Consider the following 22,626-nt stretch of genomic DNA (forward strand, 5'->3'; position numbering starts at 1 on the left):
TTTCTGTGTTTCTGTATAAATACGTTTGTGGCAAATTAAAACATTAATATCAGGATCATGTCTGTAATTTAGGTTGTGTTCGATACAGGATAATGTCATTTAACAGCTGTTTCAGATTCCATGTCCTGGTTTGAGTCTTACCTTTATTTCTACTGAAAGTTTCCAGACCAGTACGTTGAATGAAAAGTTTTACTGAAATTCCCTAAGTATATTGAGGCTAGCTTTTGCTTCTGTCCAAATAATTGTACTTCCTAAGGAGAAATAGGCTTTTAGTTGTTTTTTTTTTTTACCTTCCTCCACCCTCACTTACAAGCAATTAATTAACGTCAGACTTAGGCCGGATGGTTTTATTAAGGTTGACTACTATGACTGGTTGAAGTATAGAATTTTTGCTGTTGGTAGAAGTATTATTGTGTAATTAACGCTTATTTTCACTAAGGAGTTCAACATTAAGACTTCTGTAGATTTATTTCTCAGGGCAGTTTTCTGAGAGATGAATTAAGTTTCAGAGAGTTAAGCATGAACGACTCAAATGTTTCATCCATGTTTTGCCAGTGACCACAAGGAAATGTGCTTAGTTCTGGGATGAAAAAGCTGACCAAGTAATTATTTCTGTGCTTCTGGGATTGATTTTGCATTGGTTAATTGATATGACGTGATTTTACATTATTGACACTAATAATTGTTTAATAGTCCCCAAACCCAGCATTGAATTGGTAATATGAGTTTCATATTTCTTTCTTAGGACATGGGCTCTTGGTTACAGGTGAAAGAAAATTCAACACAAACTGGCTTAAGCACCAACGGAAATTCATTGGCCCACATAACTGGAAAGTCCTAGTGTAGGGTTGGCTTCTGGCAAGCTATGGTCCTAAGCCAGGTCATTAGAACGCAATCCCATTCTCTCCATCACTTGACTTTGCTCTGGCTCTGTTCTCCTGTAAGTTCTCTTGTGGTGATGAGACAGCCACCAGGCCTCCATTAAGACAGAGTTTTCTATTCCCAGCAGTTCTTAAAGAAGCCCCCAATTGAATCTCCTTAGACTGAACTTGGCTCACATGCCCCACTCTGAACCAATCACTGTGGCCAGGAAATGCAGTGATGGGATAGGTTAGTGCTGCCTGGAATCAGCCTTCCAGTACCACCTAGACCCACAGTGGAGGAGAGCATTTCCCAGAGGAAAAGGTGAACTCTGTTACCAGAAGGCTGATTTCTGGAAAATGGGAAAAACAAATTTGTATGATACTGAAATCAATTCATTTTTTAAGACTTTCCTCCCTTCCACCCTCTCCTCTCTTTCCTTAACAATATGATTGGCTCAGTAGAAGATAAATAGGTAAAATTTACCTCTGGCACCTTCCTAATGCCACTTTGTACCTTCCAATATAATAACTCCCCTCTTAGGCTCACTAATTAGTCAACAGAAGTCAGGTGATATGTCAAAATAAAACAGCGTAGAGAAGGGCATTTGGAGTGGAAGCCTCTGTGTTGCCCTGCCTATGGGTCAGTCTTCATATCAGAACCCAAGTTTTGACTATTTCCACAACCTGCCTTTCTCTGCTTCTGAATCAAAAGGTTTTCTAGATGTTCTTGCTTAAGTAGTTTCTATGGAAGTAGCTGAAGAAAGAATTGTTTTTGTCACTGAAGTATAAATATATATGGAAAGGACTAAATGTCTGTACATCTTTTTCTTTCAATGGAAAGCTGATCAATAATGTATAATATAGCTTATTCCCTTTTTCTTTGGAAATTGGAATTTTAGTGCTCACTTGCATGAAGCAAGGCTGTAAATTTTAAATATAAATTTCATGAGAGTAATGACTTTGTTTTTGTTTCATATTTTATGTTCTTTTACTGTTTTGTGTATGTGAAAGAGAAGGAATATGTGGGAAATATGACTATCTTTATATCAAAACTTTTTGATTTAAAAATAAATTATTTTATAATCCTTTATATCATCTGAGGCATTAATTTTGCAAAGTTATGGTGTCTAGATGTTATTTTATTCCTCTTTTACAGATGAAGACATTTGGGATGAGACCCAATCAGCTAATCTAGTCAGAATCATAAGGCCAAACTTAGACCCCTATTAAAGTCTTACGACTCCAAACCTAGATTCTCCTAACTCCAAATCTCATAATCTATTCTTCCCATTTTCCCTAATTCTATTGTTCATGAAAATGCTTCCCTATATGTCATTCTGTTCATGCCTACTTGGTGATAATGAAGGAAGTGATGTAAGCGTTGAGAAGACACACTTCGGTACCCTGAGTGTGTGTGTATGTGTGTGTGAGTGTGTATGTCTGTACATACACATATAAAAACGTGTACATATGTTTTCATATTTGAATGTTTACTAACTTCATTTTCTGGTTTTTCTTCATGACCTTAAAAAGCAGAGAATTCTAAGCAGCTCTGGGTAGAGGGAGCTGAGATGAGAGGAGTCAGTTAAAGCCGAAAGGAACTAACACCACCAAGGAGGGAACTGGAAATGGCCACTAAAGAGGAGGCAGGAGGGAAAACATAACAGTCTGAGCTCTGAGTTTATTGGCTTAAGGCTTTATGCCCTTGAGCACACCACTCTAAAGCTTGCTGTCATTGCGGAGTGATGGCTGTGTAGGGAGACTGTAGATCATTTTTTAAAGTATAAATTATGTTCTTTGTGTTCTGTTTAATGGGAACTGTATATATATGCTTTTTTCTTCTTAAACATTTAATATAAAAACAGAAGTCTCATCCAGAATACCTTATTTGACAATAATGTTAGTTAAGAGCCATATTATTGTAACTTACAAATGGAAGTTTATAATTTTATTTTTAAATTTCAATTGCTTATTTGCCTTGAAGGTTTGTCAGGACCTTTCTATCTTAAAAAGAAAAAGAATAAATATATATATATTTAAGTAGAGTTGTCCCTTGTGGTGGAAACTGGACTGGCTTTTAGGGTCAGAAGACTTAGTTTTAGTTTCTGGCTCTGCCACTCACTAGGTGCGAGATTAAGGCAAGTTATTTAACTTACCTGGGTCTCAGTTACTTTGTATAGAAGTGGGAAAAGTAGTATTTTCCTGCCTTAATACTGCTATGAAAAATTACATGAAAACAAAATGTTTTTGCAGATTTTAAAAATTGTAAAGTGGCATTAAAATATTAGATCTTTATTCTCTACCAACATATGCTAAAGTTCTCTGGTAATGTCTGTGTAGAGAGATCATGTGAATGACACACATGACACTGTTAGCTCTTCATTTTTTCTTCCTTAGATCATCATTTTTCCTGTAATGCATTATTTTGCCCATAGAGCTGCCCTTTGAGATTGTAAGATCCTTCTAGACTAGCAGTGCTCAAAGTTCTCAAAGGGCGTGGGGTGGGGGGGACTAGAGCGTCTGTCAAAGTTTTCTGGAGGGGCTTTTGCACATTTTCCAGTGTGGACTGGCCTGTTGAGATTTATTCCCCTGGTGAACCTCTGTAACTGAGTAGGGCAGCCCCACCTTAGGGAGTGTACAGTAGAGAAAATATTGAGAGCCGCCAACTGGATTTTTAGCTCCTCTGTTAGACATCTTTAGGGCAGGACAGAGTCTTATTTCCAGGACATAGCAAGACTATACATATTTAGTGACCACCAACTGAATGTTCAAATGTACACGTGAATATGCCTTTGCAGTGTAAGAGCAATTCAAGTTAAATGACTTACCCCCAAATCAGTATATTAGCAATGAAACTGGCCTAAGAATTTTGCAAACCTTTTGACTTCTAATCCTCAACTTCTAAATCTAGTCTGAGTTTTTACTCTCTCAGTCTCTTTCCAACTGTAAATTGCCCTTAGTTTCATCTCAGGTGTATTTTGGTTTGTGATCCCTCAGTGAACAGAGCTGACTACATTCAGCACACTATTTTATAGCCTAATTTCTTTTTTGGATACTCAGTATACAAGCAGTGTCTGGAAGATACAGCCATCACAAATCACAGGAGAGTTATAAGGCTGTAAAAGAAGAAGAGAGTTCATTATTATATAAAGTCAACTGGATTTATATATTTGTAAGCAGACCTGTTAGGCTAAAGAGTCCATATCTTGGTAAGGTCAGCCAAATCATATGATGTCAGTTTTGACACTCAGACATTTCACTTTAAGTAAGAGACTTGTAAATCTATTCCCTGAAATGAAATTGCCTTAAAAGATGTAATTGTAGATTAATCTTAGGGTTCCTCAAATTCGTAGTATTTTAAGACGTCCAAGCCTGTGAATATGTACTTCATTCCTTTCACATGTAGTTCACGGCATATAGGTCAAAATCTTTAAATTTATAGATTGATTATTCTATAGGGGAAAACATTTTAAGGAAATGTAATGGTTGATTACTAGTTCATTTTCTTTGCTTTTCTAAAATTAATTAGTAAACCGAACAAGTCCAGAGGAAAGCATGTCTCACCATGTGCTTTACCCAAGTTATCCCTATCAATGCTGTGTGTGCTCATGATCAAGAGGGGCCAAGCAAGCAAGAGTGTGAGCAGTAACGTTGTGCCGCGAAATGAAGAACTTAAATTTAGTGCACACAGACTAAATCAGAATGATGCCATATAATCATTGAAGTATAGCTACCCCCTTATACCTAGCAAAATAAAATAAGGAAATGATAAAGCGAGGAAATAATTTAATAATTTTTAGATGTCTCCAGTTCATGGCGTGATACAGCCCGCAGTGTCCCTGGGAACCATGCACAGGAAGCTAGTGGATGTCAAAGTTCATCGTCACTACTGCAAAACTGCTGAGTCAGAGATGGGAAACCAGACTGTTCTGGCTTGCAGTTTTCTTTTTAGACACTTTCAAGATTGTTTTGGTTTTCTTTTCCTTTACCAGAAATTAGGAACCAGGTAATTCGATTCTAATTACTTACTATAAGAGCTTAAATAAATACCTACTCAGTAGATTATATGTATGATTTTTCTGAACTCTTCTTTCCTCCTTACATAAGCATAAGGCTTTCGTGTTAATTGCAAATGTTTGCCCAGATTTTTGATATCCCCTCAGTTGGTTGCTATGGGAACACGCAGAGCAATGACATTTAGGCCAACCTGAAAGGTCAGGGAAGGCTTCTTAAGGAATTGACCCCCAAACTGAATCTTGAAAGATTAGGATTGGCAGTGCTGAAGGAGGATAAGGACAAGCTCTCTGTACAGGGCATCAGAAGCAATTTTGTGGTACCACTGTGAAAATCTGAGGTGTGAGGTGATAGAAGGTGAGGCTAAATGTGCAGATTGGGCCCAGGTTCTGGATTTAAGGAGGGGCCTGAATTTATCCTTGGGCAAAACAGAACCTCTGAATGTTTTCATGCAGCAGAATGGTAAATTCAGTTTTGCCATGTAATATCTGGCTGCAGGGAGGTATGCTTATTTAAAGGGGGACAGTTCCGATGGTAGTTTCAAATAATTTGGGTAAGAGATGACCAGTGATAGAACTAGACCAGCAGTCTTAGGGATTGAGAGGAGAGGACAGTTAACAAGACTCTCTGGGAAGTAACATGGGCAGTGCTATATTGGAAATAAAGAAGCAAAGATCGAGGATAATTCTGCAGGTTCTGCTGCTGATGCCCTTTGCTGAGATTAGGAACGCTGGAGTGGGAGCAGCTTCGGTGGCATGGGAGGAAAGATTCACTCATTCAGCAAACATTCATTATCTGCTGAATGCCAGCCATCATTCTAGGCATACCTAGGGACATCTCAGATGGAGATGGAGTGAACACGATAGACAGAGATCTCTGCCCTGGTGGAGCTTACATTCTAGGGACAGGTATTGGGGAGATTAAGCATAATAAATGAGGTATTTATGTCACATATGAGAAGTTAACAGGTGCTGTGGGAAAAAAAAGTATTGCCAGGATAAAGAGGATTGGAATGAGGTTTGGTTTAGGACAACGAGTTTGAAATGTCTGTAGAACATTCAAGCGTCTAAGAGGAAGTTGGATGTGTGATTCTGAAGCTTGGGGAACAAGGCAAGGTTGAAAATAAGGATTTTGGAATCATCATCCGTGAAAGTAGATACATTTGCCCAAGAAGTGGGTATTTAGAGGGACAAAGAACAGGCCAAGGTTAGAACCTTAGAGAACATAAATCTGGGGCATTGTGTGTGTGTGTGTGTTACACATTTGTGAATAATTTTTCTCTCTTTTCTTCTCTAAGTTGCACACAGAAAATTCTTAGTTACTTGGTCTCTGGTTATTCCAAGTTTAGCTGAACTTTAACCATTTTTGCATCTGTGGAACTTTCAGTCCCAGTTTTTGTTCTTTATTCATCATTAAGCTTTGATCATCGTTGAGTGTTAGCCGCTCCAGAGCCCAAACATAGTCTCGAGGGGATTTGATTTGCTAACCAGAAGAGAGATCATGCCAAATGTGTGGCAGGTGCTCAAATATTTGTTAATTGATGGTTGGATATCTATTTGAATATATGAGATTGACCCTTGATTCTGTCACTGTTTCTCTGAAGTAGAAAATATGTTGAAGTAACTTATTAGAAACTGACTTCACTGGGGACATGCGGGCTAAAAGTAAATTAGCATTAGCTAAAGACAGCTTCTTGCAGGTTAAAATTTTGAATTAGAGTGCACTTCACATGGCAGATTTGAGAAGTGTAAACTAGAACCACAGTAAGTAATTTTCAAAGTGATTCCCTGTGTTTATGTTCGTTTACAGCCAATCTTGTGCCAGAAAAAAATCTAAAGCAGTTTATAGCTTTATGTGAGTTAAAATGGAATTTAAAGTAAGTGAAATGAAAAACATGACAAAGGGAAGATGAGAACAAGAAAGGGAAACAGAGCCAGATATAGAGAATATATGCCCTGAGGCTTTTATTTGACTCCCAGCTTTCTAGCAGCCAACCCGATGACAACAATGAGTCACCGCCCTATGATGTTCTTAAAAACTAGTTAGGGTATTGCCTATTTCTAAGAAAATTTTCTTGAGCTACTTTGATTTTAATGTGCCTGTTCTTTCCATGTGAACAGTAACCTGAGATTAAAAAAGTAATCCTCTCATTGGTATGAATAGATAGTTGGTTTTTGTTTAAGGAGCAGTGCTGAAAAAATGCTTTATTCTGTCACCCACCTGCCCCTATAATAATAGCTACCATTTCTTGAGCACCTGATGCTGAGCACTATGCCAAGGGCTCCCATGTTTTATCTCATTTTTCCTCAAAACAGCCTTCTTATGTCCAAAAGTTTTGTAAGTTTTGAAAGGTAATATATTTAAATCTGAACTCTCTAAGCAATTGCTGTGACAAGGAAAACATTGACTGTTTTTGTAACAAGACTTAATTAATTGTATGATCCTTCAACTCTTAAAGTTAACAGCAATAGTAGTAAATACTTGAGTGCTTATTTTGTGCTCATTATGCTAAGAACTTTATTGTATGTTCTCATTTTAATCCTCATATTAATGAAATTTCATTTTATAAAATAGGTATGATTATTATCTATCTTCATGTTGGGGATTAGTCATCCGAGGCATAAAAGAGGTGAGTAACTAGTCCAGGGTCACCCAGATCGAAGGAAGTGGCAGAGCTGGCATTTGAACCCAGGAAGCCCAGACATTCTGACTTTGTGTACTTAGCACATAGGCTATCCTTCCTCTCATAGAGTTATGTCAGATCCCGACTATTTTTACCCATCAAAAAGTAGGGCAACATCTCTGGCTTTAGAACACTTAGGGAGAGCACATTATAATTTAACAGTTATCCCGCTATACTCTAAATAATTAACTCCTAGCCATTCCAAGTTGAAACTCTAATTTGAATTTCTCTTGCCCTAATGGGAAAGAAATTGGGTAGTCTCTATTTTTTCTTAAGGAATGAACTCTATATTTTTAAAAAATTACCGTTAACATCCTGAAGTACCTCTTTTAACGTCTTGATATTAATCTAAAGTTTTATTTAAAATTTTTATCTTCCTGTGTTTCATTTCCTGTGTGTGATAAAAATTAGATGTAGGCTCTTGGGCCCAAAGAACCATTGTGAGAATGGCCTCCCTCATACAAAGCTGAATGCTAGTAGCTCTTTGGCTCTTTGGTGTCCATTTTTTTCTAATGGCTCAGAAATAGACCCAAGAGCCATAGGACACAAAGCTGCTCTCACAGAACTTGCCCTCATGGTATAATTAGGATCATACAGCTTATATGATTTTATACTCTTGAGAAGGATTTGACACCATAAATGAAAATGGCTAAATTGACTGCAGTCAAATGCTAAAATAGAATCCTTGAAGGATGGGGAGGATGAGGCATTTAGATTGACAGAGATGTGGAGTTGGGTGGAGGAATGGGAAGATGGAGACTTGAGCTTGAGTCCACTCGCTTGAGCAGGCCCCGTTCAGGAAAAGCCTGGCTTGACTACAGCAGGCCCACACCCAGGAGATGTGGAGGGAGGAGCATGAACAAAGACACTGGGGTAGATTATGCAAGGTCCTCATATTAGAATGAGAAATCTCAGTCCTTCTCTTAAATACAGTGAGTCTTTTTATAAGATTCTTTCCTTACAGTGGAAAAAATCAGTACAGTAGCTTAGGCACTTTTGTCCCTTAGTGCTCTGTAGTGGCTCATGGCAAGTGTCACCTAGAGGAGGAGAAGACAACTGGGATGGGATTGTGGATGATGGAAAGTAAAAAGGGCCTGACCTGGGATGGAATTGGTGCAATCAGCAGAAGGCCTGACTTGAGAGGTGACGAGGAAGAATTGGCAGAACCTCGTGGTGGATTAGTTCTGGGGAGTGATGGAGATCTCTGACAGAGGCTTGGGAAGAAAACACTTGAAGAACAGAGATGATGAGTGGACTTCAGAACTGTTGAGGCTGTGGAGATCAGTTCTCCAAATACTGGATGGATGAAGCCGTCCAGTAAATAGGGACAGAAAAGCAGAGACAAGATTCTGAAAAAGTTCACTCTTTCCTTGGAGATATTTTCTTGAAAATTTTTTTTAAAAAGCAGCTGCGTAATTAGGTATTAGGCAGTTTAGTAGATCAGCTTAGTTTTAGGCAGCAGACGTCAGCACCTGCAAGGCTGTTTGGTGCAGTATATGGGAAGTTATACAATGAAATTGAAAGCCTGGTGAAGATGTTGGACCCACAGCACCAATGGAACAGGCCTGCTTAGAGTAATGATTACTGAGGGGCTTGTCCTGTTGCCACTTCTGATATTAAAGGTACTAAATGATGATTTTAGCAGCTTATGACACCATAGGTAGCCACAACATGAAGCCATTAATGATTGAGAATTCAGAAAAATTCTGTAGTGAATTTAAAAAAAAAAGATGCCACTGTTTCAAGCCCCCCAATTTTTTCCTATGATTTTTTGCTCTTTAAAGACATGCATATGTAGTATAGTGATTTCTTTTTCCTTTTAACCTTATTTCTTGGTATCTACCTTCGCTGCCCTTCCTAACCTCTTAGATAGACAAGAGAGGGACTGATAATGATTTTTCTAGAGATAAGCAGATATGTGTAAAACATATACATAAAAGCATACATGCACACTTCCAGACCTCTGCCCCACCTCACTCAGTCACTCAGTGATTACTGGTTGGGGCTATGGAGAGGGGAGAACCTTGAATACTAGCAAGAACTCTTCAGAACCAGCTGAAATTCTCGTAAAATCATTCGTGGACATGCTCACATTCTCTCTCTCTTTCTTTCTCACTCACACACCTCTCCAGTGTCAGAGACCAAATTGATGTCTAGAGAGGAGCAAGTTGGTACCAAGGAATGAAGCTCACAACTCTTATAAGCAACTTAGGTTGTTTCCATTTTGCCCTAGGGTTGGCCCTATTTGAAGCTCTTTAATCAATGCTAACTCTTTGAATTTGTTGACTGTAATATTAGATTTACAAAAATATCACCTTCCTGTATGTACTGTGTTGCTAATTAACAGTGAACTCTTAACCTCACACAGCAGAGAACAATCCCTAAGGAAGAGTGAGAAATGTATTTTCTCCTTACAGGTATAAGACTCAAGGCTCCATTAAATTGCTGGCGTATGACAACCCAATGCATCTTTACAAATGTGTTTTCTTTACTTTTCTAATGGTAAAAACATGGAATAAAGCAAATGAAATAAAAGATTAAAGGGTATAAATCTAGAAGGGTATCATAACTATCAACAAGAATTGAAAAGTCAGCAAATTAGCTGAGGAGTAGAAGGGGTGAGGTTTTTAGGAAGTTTAATATAAATTCCTACCTTATATATATTGCTGTAAATATAGTGATAGGCTCATATTGTATTTGTTTCAGTGGAATAAAAACTATATAATTTGGGGGGGAAAAGGCAAATACCTCCTCCTCCTTTCTAATCCCTCCTTTTATTTTATTTTCTTCAATTCAAAAGGAAGAACCAGGGCTTGAGTTTCAAGATTCATCCCACCCTTTTAGAAGCCATATTGACCATTTACAGATTTTTTAGTGAAAGGCTACTTGGATATTATCCAACAATTTGAACATTTACTGTGAGAGTTCTCCAGTAAGAAGCAATATCATGAAGCATCACCAGCATAGTTTCCAAAGTCACTTTTCTCTAGAGGTATAGCGTGAGTAGAAAGAGAGTTGACCTTGGGGTCAGACAACCTGCACTTCAGTGCAGAATGGCACTGCCCACTCTGAGCTTTTGAGCAAATAATTGGCCATCTGTTTCCTCTTCTGTGAACAAAAGAAAATCTCAAAAGTGTCTGCCCTACCCATCTCTCAGAGTTACGGGGATAAAAATTAGTACACAAATGTTTAAACTGCTTTAAAAACCATAAAAGATTACTTTACAAATATTACATTTAAAAAAGAATCTTCCCCTCGTTAGGAAGTAACTTAATCAGTATACCTTGGTTCTCAATAAATTGTGGAATATTTAAATTGTAGCTACTTTATGTACACATTAAATATTTGATTTGAAGGAAAAAGCAGTAAAAATTCAAGGAAAGCATATATTATTTTAGGTGAGTCTTGGAGTTTTGACCTGCTTGTCACTGGTTTCGCTAGGTCTGTATTTTTCGTGAGTTTTGTACCACAGGGCCACAGCGGGGAAACCTTTGTGTTTAAGATCAGGATTTAAATTTAATCTGCCTGAATACAGAATCAGACAAAGAACAGACACTTTTTCTACATCTTAAACATTTGGAAAATCACAGCTGCTTCTTACTTTCTTCTTCTTCTTCTTCTTTTTTTTTTAATTAACTGTACCAAGATTTCTGAAACACATTGCATTCTCCTACCCTCCCACTCTTGTTGAATAACTTATTTGGAAAACCAGTGCAGAATTAGTCTAAGTTGATTGTTTTTCATCTGGCCTGCATTATAGCATTTTCCCAGTTGAACCAGGCTCAGCAATTTGATATTGCTAGCATTATGTAAGTACTAATTGTTTTGTTTTGTTGTTTTACTATCCAATGTGAACTGAAGTTGCATTCAAAAGAAATTAATAAAAATTGAGTATTAGTAGCCATTAATTAAAATCTTAAATAAAAATAAATGATATTGATTAAAAAAAATTCCTTCAAACAACCTTCCCTTTCAATTTTTAAAATTAAATGTGCTTCTGACACATCTGATTAGGATTTAGGTTTATTTGAAGAGCTTTAGTCCCTATAATCAGTAATACTTAATATTCGAAATATTATATCTCCCAAATATGGAAATAGCTGACCTTTGCCTAGTTTAAGCAGCATCTAACAGAACAGAGCTGTAATAGTGACTGAGGTCACTGAAACATGAAAAACCAAGTCCAGGACATGGAGAGCACATGAGGAAAAGACAAATGAAGACGCAAGGAGCCCACGGGGCTAGAGCTGTCATGGAAAATGGAAAGGAAAATGCCCTACATGTGCCCACAGCGTAGAACCAGACAGAAACCAGGCACATTCATTCAATTCCGCCAACACTGTGGAGTGCTTACTCTGTCCTAGGCACTTGGTGTGTGCTGCTGCCCATTCCCATTAACAAAAAGCCACAAGGATCCCAGATCTCACACTTTACTTCATTCTAAGCAGTGTGCATTTTTTTCCTATCATCTACTGTATCTTGAGAATTACCTGTAAAGCAAAATAATCATATCGATGATTAGGAATTGACTTTGTCTTTTTCAGTGAAGCAGTACAAATTGTGCAAAAATCAATTGGAACCAGGAAATATTTCCCTTTTTACAGAATTTCTTACTGTTGAACTCAGTTTACTAGGCAGAAAATTGGAGTTTTCAAGTGCTGGTAGCTATTTTCTTTATTAGACTGAGTAAGTTGTAATTTATAGTCATGACCCACAAGGAGAAGAGTGGAACAAAAAAGAAATTATTTTAATAGCAAAAATTAACCTCCAATGAGCCATCAACACATCCTTTGTAAAAAACAAAACAAAACAAAACAAAACAAAACAAAAACAAAATTAAAGCATTTTTTAAATTATTTGAAAAATCAGGCAAATTGTCTTCCCTATAGTGAGGGTAGCATGTCAGAAGTGTAACATAAAAGTATGTTTCTTCATTTATTTAGGAAAACAAAGTAGGCTTTCTGTTTTGTCTTTCCCATAACTTACCATTACATAGGTACTAGTGGTGCTTTTTCATTTTTTATTATTATTATTATACAGTATGACCTGAAATTACAATTTAAAAAGCAATAGTAATTTTAAAAGAGGATTAATTGATATTAATAAAAATCACTATTTTTAAAAGAGAATAGATGGAGAAATAATTATAGAAATACCATTATTAAATGGTTTTAGATAGAAAATTCCTTCTAGCAATCAACTTTCCCTTTAAAAATTTTAAGTTAGATGTACTCAACATACATGATTAGGAGTTTTTGAAGATCCTCAGTTGCTAACTGGACTACAAGAAGAATATCATTTCAGATACTTGTGGCTGTGGTACTTTCAATGAAGAATTTTTTAAATCAACTCGGTATTAAATATTTTTTACAGTTACTGAAATATGTTTAAGATTAAAGTTAAGGCAATTATAAGCATTTTGCAACATGTGTATAGTTTTTTCTTTAGTAATTGCATTATGCCATCATTCTACTATGGCTTATAGGCGATTTTTTTGGGGAAAAGCAATTACTAAAGGAAATGTCATTATCCAGAGAGGTGTGCACCTGAGATGTAATCATGCCGCTTTCTGTAGACCAGTCTCTTTTAAAATAGAAATTGTTTCATATAGAATCATGGAAAGGGCTTTCTGCTTGCTTTCTTACCATCTGACAAGGGGACACAAATCATTTTCTTACATTCAGGTTTCTAAGACACATTGCACGTGCCCACTCATTCTTACTGAATGGCTAATTGAGAAATCCATGGGAAATCAATCCCAGGCAATGATTTTTTTTTTGTATTACAAGGTAAATCATAGAATAAATTTTCTTTCCACTGTTTAAGATTCTGTTAAGAATATAAGAATATAATAAAGTAATTCTATCATATGTAAAATAGATCAGAATTCCATTTTCTCATACAGAATTTCCATCAAAGACAGTATTTCCAGATTCAATCTAATAAGGCTTAATATTTACTTTTTTTAATTGTAAAAAAAACAAAATTTACATCTGAACCATTTATAAATGGTATTAAATGCATTCATGTTGTATGATCATCACCATCATCTAGCCCCATAACTTTTTTCATCTTGTAAACCTGAAATTCTACCCCTTAAACAGTAACTCCACACTCTCCTCTCCCCGACCCCAGCCCCTAGCAATCACCGTTGTACTTTCTCTCTTTATATGTTTTGTTTTTTTAAAATGTGCTTTTTTGGTAATTTTAATTATAATTGAAACTAGATGATAGTATCTCATTTTCCACATTCAGTTTAGATGTACCATATTACAGTCAAATCATAACCTTAGGAGCCTGTGTTCAAATTCCAGTGTCACTCTATGTAGTATTCATCGTAGTTAACATTTATTAAAAGCTGCTGTGAGCTCGGCAGTGAAATGGGCATTCTGTGGTTTCATTTCTGTACAATTTCTGTAGGAGTTAAATAGCATCCTTATTTTTGATTAGGAAGTTAATTAGAATTAAGCAGTTTGTCCATAGTCGCACTTTGAGGGAAAGAGGTAGGAATTGCATGCAGGTTTTGACTCCAGACTCTCCTTTATTCAATTTCACTGTGTTGCACTACTGACCCTAGGACCTGGGCCAAGTCACCAGCCTCTCCCTGATTCCTAACTGTAAAATGGAGGTCGGGTAATACCTAGCTTATCGTGATGTCTTGGCGATTAGAGATGATGTATGCCAATTACCTAGCACATTGTAGACACTAAATAAATGGTAGCTATTCACAGTTCTCTCATTACTTGTTACACTGTACATATACCACAGGGTATGCAAAGCTCTCTAAGTGGTTACTTGATGAAATAGCATATACAGTGTCAGGGGAACAATAATAATTTTATATGTCAGATTCCAACCCCCTCCCATACATTAAATATAAAATGTGTATTTGAAACCAACAAGGGGTTGCTTTGAATCCTGGTGAGAATAAATATCATTGAAATTGGATGTAGACCTAGGGCAAGCAGCTTTTCCAATTGTTAAAATAGCTCTGTTTTATGATCAAATAGGGTGATGGGTGACATTAAAAGCTGTAATACTATTTAATACTATTTTGTAGAGGACATTCATTGCATGATATTAAGTGTGGGCACAGATTGAATGTCCTAAACTCTAATTTTTCTAAAAGGAGTAATTTAAATTCTAACTTGAAACAAAATTTTGCTAAAAGTATGCCCACATAGGCCTAATATGGAAGTATCCTTTCAAAAAATTTTAAACAAAAGGGAAGGGAATGCAATAATTGATAAAATATTAGACAGTTTCTCTCCCTTCAAGACCAGGTCTACAGAGACCAGATTACATTGGCAGCCTGTGATAGCCTAAGTTAAGACCCTCTGCTGGCCCCTGAGAAGAAAGAGGCAGTGGAGCTCACCTCCATCTCTTCAAGTACAATTGTGATAACAGCTTATGTTTGTACATGTCTTCATACCGGTAAACACTTGCAGTTAAGTGGCTTGGGCAAGCTCACACAGCTAAGAAATGACAAAGCTCAGACTCAGACCTAAATCTGACTCCAAGGCCAGTGCAGTTCTCTGACAAAGAGGCTAGTGCTTTGAGTGTGGCCTGTTGGAGAAAAGTGGAGAGAGGGAGTGCCCTTTGGTTAAAAATTCTAAATTGGAGTTGATTTACATTGTCGAAAAATATTTTTTTTAACTTATAGTGGTTTTCCCTGGAAATATGTGGGTTGCCCACCCCTCTCATCCCAAAACCTATAGCTGACCCATTTAGAAGCAAATATATAAACCAAGAAAGAGAGTACGGTGTCCTGAGGATGCCTATTGTGTCACTGGCCTCTTAAACCAAGGGAGTCAGTAAATGTCTCAGGATAGGACTATAGGCTCCATCTGTCTAGGTGGTAGTTAACTGCCAGCTCCACCTACACATGAGGCGGACCCTATTGTTACATATTAGCCAGAATTTACTATGATATAAACTCATTCTCTTACGTAAACAACTGTCCCTTAAACCAGCCCATCTTAATAACTTTGTGCATAGGGCCAGTTGTAAATGATCTAACCATAGGAAACTTGTCTGTTGCAGAAATTACAGCAGTAATCATACAGCACTTTTCCTCAATAAACTGGTACCAAAGTCATACTTGGCACGCTGTTAAAATCAACAGATGATTTGTTTTTCAAGAGTTCCAAATGCCCTACACCACTGTAAGAGATCAGAATGGCTTCACATTTTCAATCTGTGAATGTGTCATTGTAGATGTTCTTTGACATATTTAGGGCAGCAGAGAGCTAGTCATGAGCACTGTTCTGAGCTGTGTACCTCATTTAAAGAAAGCCCACAGCATGGAATGGAAGTCTGTATTCGTTGAAATGAAAATTACGTAACTGAGTCTTCGGGTGGTATATATTATTCTTTGCTGTGTAAGGAGGTACTTTGGAGCCTATTGACATCCAGGGAAGTAGATCTGGTCTCAAACAGAACCAGTAGTAGTAATATCCAGTAGCAATAACCAATAATAGTAATTGTCATAGTAATCAGCTTCTTAGTGGTACTTGAAAAGATCCCATTTATCAAGGGCCCATCTTTCCCAGAGTTAAGAAATGGCTTTGTAACCAACTGCTTACCTTATTTATAATGAAGAAAAAAGAAATCTGGAGAATGGCAACCCTCTTGCAACCAATTAATGTTTCTAGTTTTCTTAGAATCACTTTAAGAGTCTTTCCTTTATGCCTTAAGTTAGTCTCATTGAGTAGACATAAAATTTTTGATTTGGCAAAATGTTTAGGAAAATTAAACATTTAGGGCTTAATGTGATTCACTCAATCGTATTCCTCAGCTGCTTATATGTAAGAACTATTTCTCTTTACTTTGTAATAGACTTTTAAACTTCTAATCCTAAAAGATAGTTGATTTGATGATAAAATTGCATGGCTTAATAAGTAGAAGTACTCTTTCCCCCTGCTTGTATAAGAAAATATTTTCTGTAAAATTTTAGAAAAGAAGAATGAGGAAGACAGAGAAGATCTCTAGCCTTTGAGCATAGCAGGGAATGACCGGAGAGCCCGTCGGTGGTGTGATGTTTGCTTTACTTGTCCAGTAAATGGAGGGCCCACAGGAATACAAAAATGTATGTGCTATGTACTCTTCTCACATGGAAAGAGAATGCTTCCCAGAAAAGTTTTCCTATATACGTCCTTATATTTATTACATTTGATAGGTTTCCAGACTAAGATTTCTGAATCAAATGAGGGTTTGAATTGTAAGAAATGTTGCCAGGTTGCGTTCCAATAGATTAAAATAACTCACCGAAAGTACTTCTCGTCCATCCCCACCAGCAACAGATACTACCACAGTTTTTACATTATGCTGGTTTCATAGGTGTGTTTATCGTTGTTACTTTTTTAAAAATGTGGTAAGATACACGTAACAAAATTTACCACCTTAACCATTTTTAAGTGTTTGGTTCAGTGGCATTAAATACATTCGCGTTGTTATACAGCCATCACAACCTTCCCCTTCCAGAACTGTTTTCATCTTCCCCAGCTGAAACTCTGTATCCATTGAATACCAACCTCCCATCCCCACTGCCACCCCCAGCAACCAGCATTCTGCTTTCTGTCTCTCTGAATTTGACTACTCTAGGTACCTCATATAAATGGAATCATATAGTGTTTGTCCTTTGGTGACTAACTTATTTCACTTAGCATAATGTCCTCAATAAAAAAAAAACATTTTATATGATGAACGATAACTCCTCAAGATATAATTTGCCCTAGTGGTTAATGATGAAAGTTGCTATTTGAATAGCATTCATTGATTCCTGTAATCATGAAATATTTACTGAGCATCTCCTGGGTGCCAGATTCTGTTCTAGGAGCTGGGGGCAAAGAGGCACCATTTCCATCCCGGGGAATATGGTCTAGTAGGGAAGATAGGCAATTTACAAATAAGCAAATATGTGGAATAAAGGAGGAAAAAGAAAAAGGTGGATAAGTTAGAGTAACTAGGTGCAGGGCAATGGTTATGTTAGACAGTATGATCTGGAAAGGCTCCTTGGGGAAGTAAGTCAGACTTGAAGTATGAGATGGAGTTAAGATCCCTGAGTGGGCCCTGGGCACGTGCAAAGGCCCTGGGGCAGGAGGGAGACTGGAATGATGGCAGCCAGTGTGGCTGGAGAGTGGGCAAGAGGGAGATGAAATTAGGGTGGTGGTAGAGTTAGGGCTCAGAGATAGGTGTGACCAGGTCAGGTAGGACCACAAAGACCATTGTAAGGAGGTTGGATTTTATGTTTTCTAAGGCACTTGGAAGCAAGCCATGGAATCATTTTCACCCTTTATAGTTCCAAAGAAGTACAGCATTTCATCCTAACGGTAAATACAGGAGGAAGTGAGAAAAATTACCAACGATCCACTCTACCAAGCACAACACTTAGCGTCTTAGCATCTCCTCCCGTTTTATAGGTGAGGTAACTAAGGCCTAAGGCTTGCTTCCCACCGTCTCACTGCTGCAAAAAGAGCCAGATACGTTCCTTTGTTCCCAGATGTTTAGTCTTTTTTTAAAACCGTTTTGAGATATGATTGACATGTAAAAAGCTGTACCCAGACGTTTAGTCTTAAATCACATGAGTGGATCAAATAGCTGTTTTGGAAATCGGAGCTTAACAGATTTTACATCCGGAATAGCTCAGTTCCTGTAATGGAGAGTTGTAGATTTTAAGTTATTCAAGTCTACCACCCATGCCACTTCACCACACCCCTAACCCAGCCTCTGTCACTGTACATTTCTTTGACTGCCCCTGGGCATTCTGGCATAAGCCCAAAGAAACTTGGATCTCCTAGCAGTGGGAGCCCCCTCTCCCCCAATTTTAAGCTAGCTACTTCTATCCTGAGAAAAATATCCATATATTTTGATGGCTTTATGTTATATGGCAGATGGGACGTTCAATAAAACACTCTAAAACTGCGCTGTCCGATATGGTAGACACTAGCCCCAAGTGTCTTTTGAACAATTTGAAATGTGACTGGTCCTACTTGACACATGTTGTAAATGTAAAATACACGTTGGACTTGGGAGACTTAGTATGAAAAAAAGGATGTAAAATACCTCAATATTTATACTGATTACATATCGAATTGATATTTTGGCTGAATTGAGTTAGATAAAAGATATTACTAAAATTAATTTCACCTCTTTATTTTTACTGTTTAATGTGGCAACCAGGAAATTTAAAATATTTACCAAAGTGCCCTTCTCTTTTAACTCTTATTTGCCTCCTTCTCTCTCTCTCTCTCTCACACACACACACACACACACACACACAAAGAACAGAGGACCTCATGCAGTGTTTTTTCACCAGACTTCACTATGTGTACTTATTAACTGCCATCCTTGTGAGAAAAGAGGGGACAACACCACATCCTATTACAGTGTCTTCTCTAGAGCTTCTAAGATTTGACCACTGAGGAAAAAACTTGAAAACTTGTCCACAAAACTTTGAAAGGCCCCACATTCTCCCAAATAATGGAGAATCTCTCTTCTCACACTTCAGTTTTCACATGGTATTTTCTTCATCTCCTCAATAATGCCAAAAAACTGATAAAATGTCTTTAGAAACTATGAGCCTCATACAGCATCTTACAGCCAAACATGTTAGTATTACCGAGTTTTGACAACTGTGGCTTCTTGTGGCCCAGTGGCCCTTCCTGGCAACCAGCTAGTGGCCCATCTTCTGCATCTGTGTCGTTGTTGTGGTACTCTTCACATATTAGAAACTTGGAGAGTGCAGAAGACTCTTGACATTCTCCGTCCACTTGTGGCGTTACTCCCAGTTGTCCAAACCAGAGGCAGACTCAGATACTCTCGGAGGGTGGGTGGTGTAAAAGTAGCCAGAGAAAGGGAGAGTCGGGACCCAGTGCTGAACTGAAGACTCTGTCCGTTGCATAAGGCCTGCAGGTACCAAATGTCATGAACTATGTTGGCCAAACTCATCTTACCAGTCTGAGAACCCAGCCTTAATCGAAAGACCCATTATATTTAATAGTGTTGCAGAAGCACTGCTCTGAATCACTGTGCAGTGAGGGTGGCACTGGGGAGCAGATACCAGGGAAAGCCAGTGAGCCTACCAGCATTCACTCATTCACTTGGCTTTGCTTTTCAATGTTCCTCAGAATTCCACAGCGTTATGTATGAGCTTTGGAACCTCCCTACCTCTCTAGCTCCATCACTTTCTACTCCTGCCTCAGAATCTGTTCTTTAGCTGTACTTAGCTTATGAAAGTGTCCATCCCTCCCATGTGCCTGTCTCACTGCCCCATCCTACCCCCCGCCTTTGTACATCCAGTTCCCTCTGTTTGACCACTCTCATCCTCCTTCTCTCTGATCTGTGCCAGCTAGCTCTTCCTAGAGCTTCAGTTCTCATTTTAGAGGTGGCTGCCCCCAGGAAGCTTGCTTGACTCCTCCGTGTCCTGTGACACCTGAGCTTGTCCCATCACCGGTCTTAACATGCTCTATTAAAATGGCCTGTTTCTGTCTTCCCTCTGGACTGCCAAGAGCGGGGATGGTGCCTTGTTGAGTCTTTAATTCCTACAAGTAACAGAGTACCTAGTGCATTGGAGGTGGTTGAATGAGTGAGCTGTAAACCCAGATACCAGCGTCTCCTTAAAGTCATGTGTAGTTGTCAAATAGCTGTCTGGTATCAGATCTTGGAAAATACAATATTTAAAACTTTAACTCTGAGAGAAAAATGGAAGTTTATTATCTTTTGAGTTGGGTCTCTGAGTGCACTGGAATTCAACACTTAATGATGGTCTTTTGATGCAATTTATATCCATTACTATTTCTAAGTTGTTCTCACACTTTTGATAGCTTACTTCAGTTCCATTTCTCTCTTGGTTTCTCTGACCTCTCTTTTGTCTGGCAAAATGACTTTCTCTGTTGCAGCGTTAGTCATAGTGATTTCCTCAAATTTCTCACATTCTTAGGGTTAACATTAAGACACTAAAGTCATTTTTTACTTACAGATCAATCTGATGGTAAAATTCAGCTCTGGGAAAACATGGTTTTGGCTTTGGGAACCAGATGTGGAGGATAAATTTGAGTGTCATTGCTCTCTGTGATTGCACAGTCTTTCCTGTCGGGGGTCTTCTTAAGTGGCTGAAGAGTACCTCCTCCGTCTTCTAGACCAGTGTCTGAACGTACCAAGTGACAATGCCTGAGAATAGATACTTCTGCAAGTTGAGTTTGTAATTATAGATAAAAATATGATACTAGCAGTAACTGTAGTGATCAGTTCGGGAAAAGGAAATGTATTTGATGGTATCCTCAGATGGTTTCCTCTAAATATTAGTAGAAAAGTTATATTGAGGTTTCTCATTTGAGATCCTCAGAATGTGTCTAAATTTCTCTTTGTGATATCTTGTATAAATGGAATCAACTGTCAGAATTCATTTTTAATTTGGTATCATTTTAATTTCAGAGTATTTAAATGAATGATGCTAATAGTTTTGAAAGTTCACTCAGAAATACTTTTAGCATGTAGATTGATTGTTTGTTGAAAGGGAAATTCACATTGCTATTTCTGACCTATTATAAACCATTTTAGCTTCACAAAAGAAATGCATCACACTGTTTTACTCTATAAAATGTATCCACTTTATGCATTAGCCTTCTTAACTTGATTTTTAATGCCATCTATTTTATTCTGTAATTTAACTTTTAAATGTAAGTCATTTTGACTTCTGCATAAAAAGCAACAAGAAAATATTTCCCATTTTGATTTTGGGCAGTGCTCCAACTTATAAAGTTATTGAAGTGCCATAGAATGTAAATTCATTTAATTGGACTAATAAGTTCATAAAATTGTGCCACACTTCATTATAACCTCTTTACCAAAGTGGAAAATCCTTTTGGTTTATAAGTTCCAGCTCTTTTTAGTTTTTTAGTTTGATTTGGGTTTTAATGTTCATGGACATAAGTGCTGCTGAGAATTTTAATTATGACATTTTTAGTGTGAGAAGACCTTAAAAGAAATTGAAATGGTATTCAAATTCTAGGACTATATGAATGATATAAATAGTTATGGGGAGCACCTCCCAGTTCACCCATATTCTATTTTGGATTTCTAATTTAAGTGTACACTCTGAGTCTCAAAATTCGTGTTGGTATTTTATAGTACTACTAGTTTTTGGCAGTACTTCTGAAACAATTAAATTATCCAATTGGGAAATGAAAGTCTCTCCCCTAGAATTGGATGTTGTTTTCAAAATTTTACAATTGGGTGATTGTCATAATTCTCATTTGATAAGTTATCATCTATTTTACTGCGTCCAATATTGTTCATTAAAGTTCATAGTTCAGTGATATGTATATATTATAAATGTAAAGATAAGGACGCTCATGGTACAAAGGTAAAATATCAGAGTTAAGGGATGGACTTAAAAAAGAAATTCCTTTTAGTTTCTCCTGTGCTGATGTCTAAAGCTTTCCAAAGGTAGAATCTTGAGAATAACTATTGAAGACTTTACAGCCCTTGAAGAATTGGGAACTGTAGCTAAATCCTGTTGATCTTAAATGTTTTTGCATTGATTTGCTTATTACTAGAGTGATCTTGTGTCCTAGTTTGCCGGGGATGGATTTGGCTTAGGCCTGTTGTCCTGGTATAATTTTTTATAGCACCTCCTTTCACACTCAACAACGTTTGGATAATAAATTGTGTGGTTACTCTGTACATGAATTATTATGACCACAAGTGTCCAGCCGTATGCAACACTTCTCCCAAAGCATTTAATTTTTTAAATGCTCAAAAAACAGAAGGAAATTTAAGCATTATTACTGTTTGTAAAATTATATATATTTTACTTATGGTATCCCTCAACCTTCAAACAGAAGTTTTCTGAGGTTTTTTTTTTTAATCTAAGGGATATCAATTGATAGCTATATATATTATTGTTATATGTCCAAAGTGAATTATTCTAATATTGTCTTTTCATTCATATGAAAAGCCTATAGAATCTCATTAGAAAAATCAACCAGTCTTTTTCGATTGATACTGGAAATTTGAAAAGGAAAGCAAAAATGCTGATTCCTAGAGCTGACACCTAAGTAACAC

The 22,626-nt window shown here is 37.3% G+C and overlaps 1 protein-coding gene across 7 annotated transcripts in view; it reads left to right on the forward strand.

The window, feature by feature from the left end:
- The window catches only part of NR3C2 (nuclear receptor subfamily 3 group C member 2), a 325,890-nt gene that overhangs the window by 162,674 nt on the left and 140,590 nt on the right, over window positions 1-22,626 (forward strand). The gene's annotated exons all lie outside the window — the stretch shown is intronic.

This window comes from Equus przewalskii, chromosome 2 (assembly GCF_037783145.1).
Source record: "Equus przewalskii isolate Varuska chromosome 2, EquPr2, whole genome shotgun sequence".
Lineage (NCBI taxonomy): Eukaryota > Metazoa > Chordata > Mammalia > Perissodactyla > Equidae > Equus > Equus przewalskii.